General features: G+C 48.2%; 1 long non-coding RNA gene across 1 annotated transcript; it reads left to right on the forward strand.

The window, feature by feature from the left end:
- Positions 1-9,052: 9,052 nt before the first annotated feature.
- LOC131382692 (uncharacterized) lies at positions 9,053-12,506 on the forward strand. The gene is made up of 3 exons (XR_009212285.1): positions 9,053-9,168; positions 11,404-11,505; positions 12,353-12,506. It is a non-coding gene; the product is annotated as an uncharacterized LOC131382692 (long non-coding RNA).
- The last annotated feature ends 246 nt before the right edge of the window (positions 12,507-12,752 follow it).

A 12,752-nucleotide genomic window follows, 5' to 3' on the forward strand; every position in this document is an offset into this window, starting at 1 on the left:
CAGTTTCAAGATCTAAATGGTGAGTGAAAAAGAATTCTAACAACCTGTGGCATGATAATGCAAATAGCTCACATGTGCAGTGCTCTTGCTGTGCCAGCCCATGTTTAGAAGCATTTTAGATATTTTTGCGCATTAAATTATCATCAGAAATAACTCTTTCAGGTAAGTTTAATTATTCCCCATGTCGCATAGAAGGTGACTGAACGGAAAAATATTCAGGGATATCAGGGAATCTGCCCCGATATTCATGTAGGTTCTTTTCTATTTTCCCTAAGCATCAGCTGGCTCGAGAAATAAAGGGACAGAGTACAAAAGAGAGAAATTTTAAAGGTGGGCATCCGGGGGAGACATCACATGTTGGTAGGTTCCGTGATGCCCCACATGCCACAAAAACCAGCAAGTTTTTATTAGAGATTTTCAAAAGGGGAGGGAGTGTGTGAATAGGTGTGGGTGACAGACGTCAAGTACTTAACAGGGTAATAGAATATCACAAGGCAAGTGGAGGCAGGACAAGATCACAGGACCACAGGACCGAGGTGAAATTAAAATTGCTAATGAAGTTTTGGGCACCATTGGCATTGATAACATCTTATCAGGAGACAGGGTTTTGAGATCAACCGGTCTGACCAAAATTTATTAGGCGGGAATTTCCTCTTCCTAATAAGCCTGGGAGCGCTATGGGAGACTGGAGTCTATTTCATCTCTGCAGCCTGGACCATAAGAGATGGCTACGCCTAGGGGGGCCAGTTTAGAGACCTACCTGCAGGCATACATTCTCTTTCTCAGGGATGTTCCATGCTGAGAAAAAGAATTCAGTGATATTTCTCTCATTTGCTTTTGAAAGAAGAGAAATATGGCTCTGATCTGCCCGGCTCACTGGCGGTCAGAGTTTAAGGTTATCTCTCTTGTTTCCTAAACATTGCTGTTATCTTATTCTTTTTTCAAGGTGCCCAGATTTCATATTGTTTAAACACACATGCTCTACAATTTGTGCAGTTAATGCAATTATCACATGGTCCTGAGGCGACATACATCCTCCTTGGATGACAGGATTAAGAGATTAAAGTAAAGGCCGGGCGCAGGCTCATGCCTGTAATCCCAGCACTTTGGGAGGCCGAGGCGGGCAGATCACGAGGTCAGGAGATCAAGACCATCCTGGCTACCATGGTGAAACGCCGTCTCTACTGAAAATACAAAAAAAAAAAAATTAGCCAGGAGCGGTGGCGGGCGCCTGTAGTCCCAGCTACTCGGGAGGCTGAGGCAGGAGAATGGCAGGAACCCAGGAGGCGGAGCTTGCAGTGAGCGGAGATCCGGCCACTGCACTCCAGCCTGGGTGACAGAGCAAGACTCTGTCTCAAAAAAAAAAAAAACAAAAAAGAGATTAAAGTAAAGACAGGCATAGGAAATCACAAGGGTATTGATTGGGGAAGTGATAAATGTCCATGAAATCTTCACAACTTAGTTTAGAGATTGTAGTAAAGACAGGCATAAGAAATTATAAAAGTATCAATTTGGGGAACTAATAAATGTCCATAAAATCTTCACAATCCACGTTCTTCTGCCATGGCTTTAGCCGGTCCCTCCGTTTGGGGTCCGTGACTTCCCGCAACATCGGGACTTATCCAAGGTCACCCAGATAGGGAGTGGGTGAGCTAAGGTGTGCTCTGACCTCCTCTCTTCTTCCCTGGCACAGACAGTCCCATTGTTCATTGATTAAACAACTCTCATTGAGCACCTGCCATGGGCCGAGCACTGTGCCTGGTACTGGGAACATAGTGGTGAACTAGACACAACTCCCAGGAGCAAACACTAAAGAAGTAAACAACAAACAGCAAGATTATTGCAGAGAATGACAAGTTGCTAAGACACGCTGCTGCTATAAAAGATGGGCATGCATAGGGCTATTGGGGGTGGGTTCTAGTTGGAAGGAGGAGGGTGGAGTAAACCTCCCCAGGAAGAGCTGAGCCCAGCCTTGAGGCTCCTGTCAGTGTGAGGGTGTGGTTAGAGTCTGTCTCAGTTTCTTTCTATGCAGTCCCTAAAATCTTTGGAATGTCTGAAATGAGAAGTGTCTTTTCTATGTAGGCACTGATCCTCACATACATTAGAGAACAGGACTTTTGCTGTGCCCACGGCCAGGGAAAGGGGAACAATATCTCTCTACCTCATGGGTCCCAGAGCACCTTGTCCTGCCGGGGCACTCACCCTCACCCCTACAAGGTACAGATGGCAACCAGGGTGCCGCACACCACCCACTGGTGCGCGCAAAGGATGCTAAGTCCTGTAGGGGCCATGGGCCTGAATAATGTTTCCTAGTCACAGAGTCTTTCTGATTTTCTCACTCACTAGCCCTTTGCCCCAGGTTCCCTCACTGTGGCACAAAATCAACATCCCATTCCACAGGCTAGGTGACCCAGAGAGGTCACGACAGCCCATTAAATGACCATTAAATGACTATAGCATGTGGAAGTGGGAAGTGAGAGTCCCTCCCTGCTCTGGGTCTTTTGCCCCAGGACAGATGTTCATCAGGCCAGCTACCTGGGGAGGGCCACCTCTCCTGCCTTGGGAACACTGTTTCCAAACTGAGGTCACTACAGTTAAGGACTCCCAATGCATTGGGGGAGGCACAGGGGTGGGGTGGGGTAAAGCAACACCGCATTACAAGAGCCTTGGATCGACCCTGGAGAGCGAGAATCAAATTAGACTCCTGTCTGAAGCTGACCACTCTGAATAATTAGGATTTGGGGATAAGACAAGGCTCTTGGTTCAGGAAACAAGATCTTCTTGTTCTGGACTCTGTAGCTGTCCTGGGGACTTGTTTCCAACTATGTGCTTTAATTGAACCTAAGGAGATGGGGCACCCGGAAGGAACTCTTAAGCCAAGGGTGAGAGTTCTGCCTTCTGCCTCCCAAACTCCCTCCCCAGTGGTGGACATTGGGCAGCAAAGTTTCTTTACAAAGAAAAAAAAATATCCAGAGACCAGGCAGGCTAATAAATGCTTACGAGGATTATCCAGCCTAATCATCACAACAGTCCTGCCATATTCGCCCTCTGGGACTGGTGAGGAAACTGAGGTTGGAGGAGGACACCGGGAGCCTGATCGGGCCACTGGAAGCCTGGAGCCCCAGAGTTCCCGGCATTCAAGGCCCTCCAACCCCCTCTCTCCCTCCCGGCCCCAGGAGGCTTCATTCCCAGCTCATTCACTTGTCAATCACTCAGACTCGCTGGGCCTCCAGCCCTCCCTGAAGCCCTGGCACTCATCAGGTGACAGCCTCCCTGTGTGTGGCTGCCAGGCTGGATATGGGGATGTCTGTGCTTCCCTCGCCCAAGCTAAGAGTGGCCTGTTCCCAGGGGGCGGGCTTCCTCCTTGGTTGGCAGCCAGGAGTCTGGAGCGCAAGTGCGGGGCAAGCAGCACTGTGAGCGCTGGGCGACTTAGCTGGAGGCCTAAGGAGCCGCCCCTCGGGGACCAGAGCGCCTTTGCAAGGTGGGCTCGCCGCACACTCTGCTCCTCTTCTGTGGCCCCGGGACCCCTCCTAGAAGACCCTCCTCATCTCGGGGGACCTTGACCTCCAGGAGCCCCACACCTGCTACCTCTGCCTGGCATTGGGTGCGCACCTCTAGGGGTAGATGGATCCCTTAACCCAGCGGGCGTGACAGCAGGGGCAGGGGGATCCAGAGAGTGGACCCTTACGCTGGCCACCGCCGGGCAGGGGCTGGGCTCAGCTGACACCCTACATCCACCCTCCAGATTCCAGTCTCTGACTTTGGCGAATCTGGCCCAGACCTGTGGACGCCCCTGGGCCGGGCTCCTCGCGGGGACTTCGCACTTGGGTGGGGACCCTGCGGCTCCAGGCGCCACACACATCAGTGCGCCCGGTCTGGCTGTGAATTTCCGGGAGAGGCGGCAGCAGAGCCCGGGGGCTGGCTGGGTGGGGACGATCACCCGCCAGCGCCTTTTCCCACCCGGGCGCCCTTTCCCACCCGGGCGCCCTTTCCAGTCCCCGTCGCTTGCAGGGCCGCCCCTCCTCTGTCCGCCGGTTCCTCCCCACTAGCCGCTCTCCAGCCCCGCGGGGCTCCGTGGCCCGGGCTCCAAGGTGGGGCCGCCCACGACGGCCACTGGCAGGGACAGCGGGGGCAAATTTCCCAGAGCGGGAAGCCGGCCCCAGCCAGCCCTACGGCAGAGATGGCTTCGAATCCGAGCCCCCGACACCCCGGCCCCGTCCGCCCAGCCAGTACCCTGCGTGGCTCGCTGCCCGCCCGCCCCGCACCCGCTGGGTCATTCGGGCTGGGGTCCCCTGCAGGGCGGGCGCGATCCAGCGCCGCCGCGCGGAGCCTGAGCCCCAAACCCCAAACCCGGACCGCAGGATCCCAGCCCTCTAGGAACCAGGAGGGCCCTCCTGGAGGGTAGTTGGGGACCTGGGTGTGTATCTGTGGAAACAATTGGTCACAAGTGGCTTTTTGTTTTCCCAAAGGTAAAGGCTCCTTTGTAATTATGTATTTTCTTCTTATTTACTAAAAACGGATAAAATCTCATTATTTAGATGTACCCATAATTGTGTCAGGGAATTTGAGTACACTTTTTAAAGTTTTTCTCAGTTTAACTGGTCCTTTTTTTGTTTCTAGTTTAAGAAGAATTTTAGGCCGGGCGCGGTGGCTCATGCCTGTAATCCCAGCACTTTGGGAGGCCGAGGCGGGCGGATCACGAGGTCAGGAGATCGAGACCATCCTGGCTAACACAGTGAAACCCCGTCTCTACTAAAAATACAAAAAATTAGCCGGGCGAGGTGGCGGGCGCCTGTAGTCCCAGTTACTCGGGAGGCTGAGGCAGGAGAATGGCGTGAACCCAGGGGGCGGAGCCTGCAGTGAGCCGAGATCGCGCCACTGCACTCCAGCCTGGGCAACAGCGAGACTCCGTCTCAAAAAAAAAAAAAAAAGAAGAATTTTAAATTCTACCTAACATTAGGAAAGTGAAGTCCAAAGTATCTGAGACAGATCTCAATTTAGAAAATTTATTTTGCCAAGATTAAGGACACATCTGTGACACAGCCTCAGGAGGTCGTGACAATGCATGCCCAAGGTGATTGGAGCACAGCTTGATTTTACACTTTTTTTTTTTTTTTGAGTCGGAGTTTCACCCTTGTTGCCCAGGCTGGAGTGCAGTGGCGAGATCTCGGCTCACCGCAACCTCTGCCTCCCCGGTTCAAGCAATTCTCCTGCCTCGGCCTCCCGGGTAGCTGGGACTACAGGCGCCCGCCACCACGCCCGGCCAATTTTTTGTATTTTTAGTAGAGACGGGGTTTCACCGTGGTCTCGATCTCCTGACCTCGTGATCTGCCCGCCTCGGCCTCCCAAAGTGCTGGGATTACAAGCGTGAGCCACCACGCCCGGCCTCTGATTTTCTACATTTTAGGAGACAGGAAACATCAATCAATATATGGAAGATGTACATTGTCCAAGAAGGTGGGACAACTCGAAGCAGGGCGGGAGCTTCCAGGTCATAGGTAGATAAGGGACTAATGGTTGCAATTTTTCTGAGATTCTGTTTAGCCTTTTACAGGGGTATTTCCAGGTCTGTCTTTCCTAAGCTTGCCCAAGAGAAACTTGACACCAAGTTTGTATAATTTTAATCTATTTTTGCCAAATGTTTGTCTATTTCATAACATACAACAACAGGTAATTTAAGAAAAACCCTTATGGTTTTCAAGCACAATTATATTATAAGCTACACATGTATTCTTAGCAAGGTAAAAGCAATAGAAATAATGATGATAAAATAACAATTTTTCTGTGCATGAATAGCCCTTCAGCTGGTGATATCACACAGCCCACTGTTGAGGTTCCGAGTCCTACACCCAAATGCAGTCAAAAGATGGAAAATTGACTTGCACACATGGATCTGGTTTACAGGTTGGTTGTTGACTCTCACGCCATGATTCAGCAAACCTGTAAGCCTGTGACTTTACTAAGAAGACAAAGTTTCAGGAGGAATAGAGGCTCTGATGCAGTCTACTGCTGAGATTGTGACTCATGTACTTAGACTCAACATTCAAGAGGTGTTGACCCACATACCTAGAACTGGGACATGTGTGGAATTATTATTATTTTCCTTTTCTTTTTTTTTTGAGATGGAGTCTCGCTCTGTCGCCCAGGCTGGAGTGCAGTGGCGCAGTCTTGGCTCACTGCAAGCTCCGCCTCCTGGGTTCACGCCATTCTCCCGCCTCAGCCTCTCTGAGTAGCTGGGACTACAGGCTCCCGCCACCACGCCTGGCTAATTTTTTTGTATTTTTAGTAGAGACGGGGTTTCACCGTGGTCTTGATCTCCTGACCTCATGATCCGCCCACCTCGGCCTCCCAAAGTGCTGGGATTACAAGCGTGAGCCACCTCGCCCGGCCTATTATTTTCCTTTTCTTTTGAGATGGAGTCTTGCTCTGTCGACCAGGTTGGAGTGCAGTGGTGTGATCTTGGCTCACTGCAACCTCCATCTCCTGGGTTCAAGAGATTCTCTTTTCTCGGCCTCCACAGTAACTGGGATTATAGACATGCATCACAACGCCCAGATAATTTTTGTATTTTTAGTGGAGACAGGGTTTCGTCATGTTGGCCAGGCTGGTCTTGAACTCCTGACCTCAAGTGATCTGCCTGCCTCAGCCTCCCAAAGTGGTGGGATCACAGGTGTGAGCCACCGCGCCTGGCCATGTGTGGAATTATTAATCTCACCTCTGGATCTTACTGCAGATGTTATTGTGACATATGCCTCTCCCAGAACATGAGTGATTTGATTCTCCTGTGAGGTCTTAGCTGACAGATTGGATTGTGGCATATCACCTAGGTGATATGACACTCTTTGCCTGCCTTGGCACTACCTACTTCGGGCTTTGTGACATATGTCTGTGCTCATAACTAAGGTGATGGGATTCTCTTCTCTTACTTGGTCTCTGCTCACATGGGAGATAGTGACATATTGCTGGGCCCAATACCAAAGTGACATTACTTTTTTACCTTGACCCTCTTTTTTTTCTTTTTTTTTTGAGACGGAGTCTCGCTCTGTCCCCCAGGCTGGAGTGCAGTGGCGCAATCTCGTCTCACTGCAAGCTCCGCCTCCTGGGTTCACGCCATTCTCCTGCCTCAGCATCCCAAGTAGCTGGGACTACAGGCAGTCGCCACTATGCCCAGCTAATTTTTTGTATTTTTTTAGTAGAGACAGGGTTTCACCGTGTTAGCCAGGATGGTCTCGATCTCCTGACCTCGTGATCCGCCCGCCTCGGCCTCCCAAAGTGCTGGGATTACAGGCTTGAGCCAGCGTGCGGCCCTCCTTGACCTTATTCTCAGAAAACATTGTGACATATTGTTGGGCCCACCACCAACATGATGTGAGTCTCCTGCATGGTCTCTGACCACAGAGATCATCGTGACATATCTCTGAAAGTTCAAAACTATTTGAAGCAATTATCTTGTTATGCCTGCTCTTTGCCCATAGGAGAGAATGTAACATTTCTGTGGGCCCAGCACCTAGTTTTTATAAGTGTGCCTGGGCCATGCCTACAAAAGAATGACTTATCCATGGGTCCAGCACACAGGTGATTCCATTCCACTGCCTTGATTATTGCCCACAAGAATCATTGTTACATATTTTTGGGCTCTCCTCTTAGATGATGTGAGACTGTTTTTCTTACTGGGTCCTGTCCACAAAGGAGATTGTGACATATCACTTGACCCAGCACCTACGTGATCTGTCCCTTATCTGATGCCTTGGCCCTTCCCACTGGGCTGATTGTGACATATAGCTGGGCACAGCTTCTAGGTTATGTGACTCTTCTCTTCCTGAGTCCTGCCCACAGGGAGCATTGTGACCTATCTCTAAACACTTCATCTAGATAATGGGAATCTTTTATCTGGGCGCTCCCCAAAGAGGCTATTGTGACATGTTTGGATCAAGCACCTAGGAGATGTTGCTATTCTCTCCTACCTGTTACCTGTTACTGGCAGTGAATCCGTATAGGTACAGGTCTGCTGCAACCTCAATTCTTGCCTCGTCAAAGAAAAAAAAACTCAACTGAGGGGCATAAGGCAGAAGGAGAGACCAAGGCAAGTAACAGAGCAGGAGTGAAAGTTTATTAGAACAGGAACAAAAGGAAAAAATGTACACTTGGAAGAGGACCAAGTGGATGGCTTAAAAGGCAAGTGCACGGTTTGACCTTTGGAGCTGGGATTTTGTATGTTGGCATAGTTCTGGAGTCTTGCATTACTTCTCCCCATTCACCCAATTCCTGAGATCTTAATGGGAAGCTGCTGATCACCAGTTTCAGCTGTTTTCTATCTATTAAGAGCCTGCCTTTCACTAGTGCCAGCTGTGCTGTAACCAATTATTACTTTAGAGGGACAGCTAACAACTGCCTCACCTGACCATCACCTGATCATTGACTGATGCTTCTGGTGTGTGTGTGGGGCCCTCACTTGCCCTGTCCATACCTGACTAGCTACCTACTGTAATGCTGCATGCATTGTGTATTGTGACATATAACAGGGCCCAATACCTAGGTGAGGTGACTCTACTGCAAGGGCCCTGCCCAACAGGAGTATTATATTTTTACATTCATGATTTAGGTGATCTGCCTTTCTCTTTCTGCCAGACTCCTGCCAAAATGTGGGATGGTGACATATCACTGGGCCTAATGCCTAGGTAATGTGACTCCTGTCTTTTGCACGGGCCCCACATATTCTGAGTACCATGACATATCACTGGGCCAAACATCTAGAAGATGGGAGGTGCCGGCCTGTGTACTGTAAACAGAACTTTAGCCCTACCACTCTCAAGAGCCTCGTGACATATCTCTGCATTTGTCACCCAGGAGAGGTGACTCTCCCCTGCTGCCTTCGCCCTGCCCACAGAGAAGATTGTGACATAACATTGACCCAGCAACAGGATGATGTGTTTCCTTTTCCTAGGCCTTGCTCACAGGGACCATTGTGACATATCACTGGGCCCAGCAGCCAGGTGCTGTGACTCTGCTGCCTGTGTCCTGCTTTCAGAACAGGATTGTAACATAGACCTGGCTGAGTACTCAGGTGATGTGACTCTTCTCTCTGTTTCCTGCCGTCAGAGAAGATTGCAATATATCTCTGGCCTAGCATCAAAATGATGTGACTCTCCTGTCACTCTCTATCCACAGGTAGGACTATGAAGTATATCTTCGTTCAACTCATCAGTGAGATAATAACTTTCATACCTCAAACCAACCAATAGGAGAGACACTATCTTTTGAAACTAGGCTTTGGGAAATAGATAAGATTCCATTTCTCCTCTCTGTATGAAGATCATAGTGGATGTCTGCTGTCTTATATATCACATCAGCCCCTCATGTGTTACAGAAGGTGTCATCACAGGGCCCAGCACACAGGTGACATGGCATTTCTTTTTTTTTTTGAGACGGAGTCTCTCTCTGTCCCCCAGGCTGGAGTGCAGTGGCGTGATCTTGGTGCTCACTGCAACCTCCGCCTCCTGGTTTCAAGCAATTCTCTTATCTCAGCCTCCCCAGTAGCTGAGACTACAGGTGCCCACAACCACGCCTGGCTAATTTTTTGTATTTTCAGTAGAGACAGAGTTTCACCGTGTTAGCCAGAATGGTCTCGATCCCTGACCTCATGATCCACCTGCCTCAGCCTCCTAAAGTGCTGGGATTACAGGCGCGAGCCACCATGCCCAGCCAACATGGCATTTCTTGTATGCACACCCTGTCATCCATCAGGATTGTCACCCTCACACATGAACAGAGCCTAATGGTAAGGTCTTGAATCTCACACGTGAATGCAGTCTACAGTTGAAATTGGTATTGTCATATGTGAACATCCAGCTGCAGTTGGCATGGTGATTTTCAACCTAACTCCTAGGCAGGTGAGGACTCTTTTATCTGGAACCAGCCCATTATAGAGTGTTGACTCTCATAACTGAGCTTAGTTCCACAGGTACAATCATGGTCCACACCATCATGAAGGTCATAGAGCGGTTTGTAACTCTCACTAACACTGCAGAAAGTTCTCGGGTGGTACTGAGTCTTAAAGAACCTAGCACACAGGTGAGATTGTGACACTCATATGCAAATCCAGTCAACAGTAAAAATTGTCATCTTTTTTTTTTTGTATACATAACAATAAATTTTATTCAGCCAGAAGGAAAGTCTGACACATGTTACAACATAGATGAACCTTGTGGACATTATGCCAAGTTAATTAAGCTAGGCCCAAAAGGACAAATATTGTATTATTCCACTTACATGAGATCCCTAGAACAGTCACATTTATAGAGACATAAAGTAGAAGAATCATTAGCAGGGGCTATGGGAGGGGAATATGGAGTTATTGTTTCACGAGTAAAGGATTTCTGTTTCAGATGATGAAAACGTTCTGGAAATGGATGGTGGTGGTGGCTATGCAATGTGAACATACGTAATGCCACTAAACTGTACATTTTAAAAACAATTAAAATAGTAAATTTTATGTTATGGATTTCAGTACAATTTTTTTAAGCCATGAAGGAGCTTGGGAGGCACTGAGAACATCTGCCTGGGATAACCAAGGAGGGGTTTTCTAGAGATGATCTCATTTGCACTTGCTCTTCCTGTTAATGCCTGCAAATCAAAGTTCATACTGTGGACAATAAGAAGCAAGCATTCATTTTCATGTGGTTCACCAGCTTTATATGATTCCTTATACAAGAAACCAGTAAGACAGGTTGCTCTGGGAAGAGGCACTAGAAGTCTAGAGCTTTAGGGATTTGATGGCCTGGGGGTAGAAAAAGACTTACTTTTCACTGTGCATTTATTTCTTTTTGTTTAAAACACAAATATTTGCATTTCCCTGATCATTAGTGATGTTGAGCATTTTTTCATATGTTTGTTGGCCATTTGTGTGCCCTCTTTTGAGAATTGTCTAATCATGTCCTTAAGCCCACTTTTTGATGGGATTGTTTGTTTTTTCTTGCTAATTTGTTTGAGTTTGTTGTAGATTCTGGATATTAGTCCTTTGTCAGATATACAGATTGTGAAGACTTTCTCCCACTCTGTGGGTTGTCTGTCTACTCTGCAGACTGTTCCTTTTGCAGTGCAAAACTCTTTAGTTTAATTGTCCTATTTATTTTTGTTTTTATGAAATTTGCTTTTGTGTTCTTCGTCATGAAATCCTTGCCTAAGCCAATGTCTAGAAGGGCTTTTCCAGTGTTGTCTTCTAGAATTTTTATAGTTTCAGGTCTTAGATTTAAGTCCTTGATCCATCTTGAGTTGATTTTTATATTAGATGAGAGATAAGGATCCAGTTTCATTCTCCTACATGTGGCTTGTCAATTATCCCAGCATCATTTGTTGAATAGGGTGTCCTTTCCCCATTTTATGTTTTTGTTTGCTTTGTTGAAGATCAGCTGGCTAAAATAAGATGGCCGAATAGGAACAGCTCCGGTCTACAGCTCTCAGCCTGAGCGACACAGAAGACGGGTGATTTCTGCATTTCTGTTTGAGGTACCGGTTTCATCTCACTAGGGAGTGCCAAACAGTGGGTGCAGGACAGTCAGTGAAGCGAACTGTGCGCAAGCCGAAGCAGGGCGAGGCATTGCCTCACTCGGGAAGCGCAAGGGGTCAGGGAGTTCCCTTTCCTAGTCAAAGAAAGGGGTAACAGACGGCACCTGGAAAATCGGGTCAGTCCCACCCTAATACTGCGCTTTTCCAACGGGCCTGGAAAACGGCACACTAGGAGATTGTGTCCCGCACCTGGCTCAGAGGGTCCTATCAAATTGTCATCTTTTGACATGAACACTGCCCACTGTTGAGGCCCCAGGTCTCCCTCATTAAAACAGTTTAAAGGTACGAAATCGACTCTTAAACGTGGATTCAGTTCACAGGTGGGTTGGTGAGGCTCAGACCAATATTCAGCACACCTGTGAGTCTGTGACTCCAGTAAGCATCCACAGTCTGGAGGAGAAACTGAGGCCCTTGTAAATGAATCAAGTGCACCACTGAGACTGTGACTCTTGTACTTAGACTCAACATATAGAAGGTTTTTTTTGTTTGTTTGTTTTTGTTTTGTTTTGTTTTTGTGACAGAGTCTCACTTTGTCACCCAGGCTGGAGTACAGTGTCATGATCTTGGCTGACTGCAACCTCCACCTCCCAGGTTTAAGTGATTCTCTTGCCTCAGCCTCCCAAATAGCTGGGATTACAGGCACCCGCCACCATGCCTGGCTAATTTTTCTATTTTTAGTAGAGATGGGGTTTCACCATGTTGGTCGGACTGGTGGAGGTGTTGACTCTCAAATTTAGAAATGGGACATGTGTAAGATTGTTAATCTAATCTCTAAATTGTCTTGCAGGTGTTATTGTGACACACGCCTCTGCTTAGTACTTGAGAGATTTGACTCTCCTGCCTGGGCCCGGTCCATAGATGCAATTGTGACATCTGGCAGAACCAAGCACTTAGGAGATGTGACTCCATACTCCTGCCTTGGTGCTGCCCCTCGGGTTGGAGGGGGGAGGATTGCAACATATCACCGGGCCTTGCATCCAAGTAATGTAAGTCTTTCTTTTCTTGGCAATGCCCACAGGGGACACTGATATATTCCTGGGTCCCAAACCCAGTTTATGTTATTCCCCTATTTGTTCCCTGCCCACATGGGCCATTTCTACTAAAAATACAAAAATTAGTCAGGCATTGTGGCGGGTGTCTGTAATCACAGCTGCTTGGGAGGCTGAGGCAGGAGAATTGCTTGAATC

The sequence above is a fragment of the Hylobates moloch genome, unplaced genomic scaffold (assembly GCF_009828535.3).
Source record: "Hylobates moloch isolate HMO894 unplaced genomic scaffold, HMol_V3 SCAFFOLD_1213, whole genome shotgun sequence".
NCBI lineage: Eukaryota > Metazoa > Chordata > Mammalia > Primates > Hylobatidae > Hylobates > Hylobates moloch.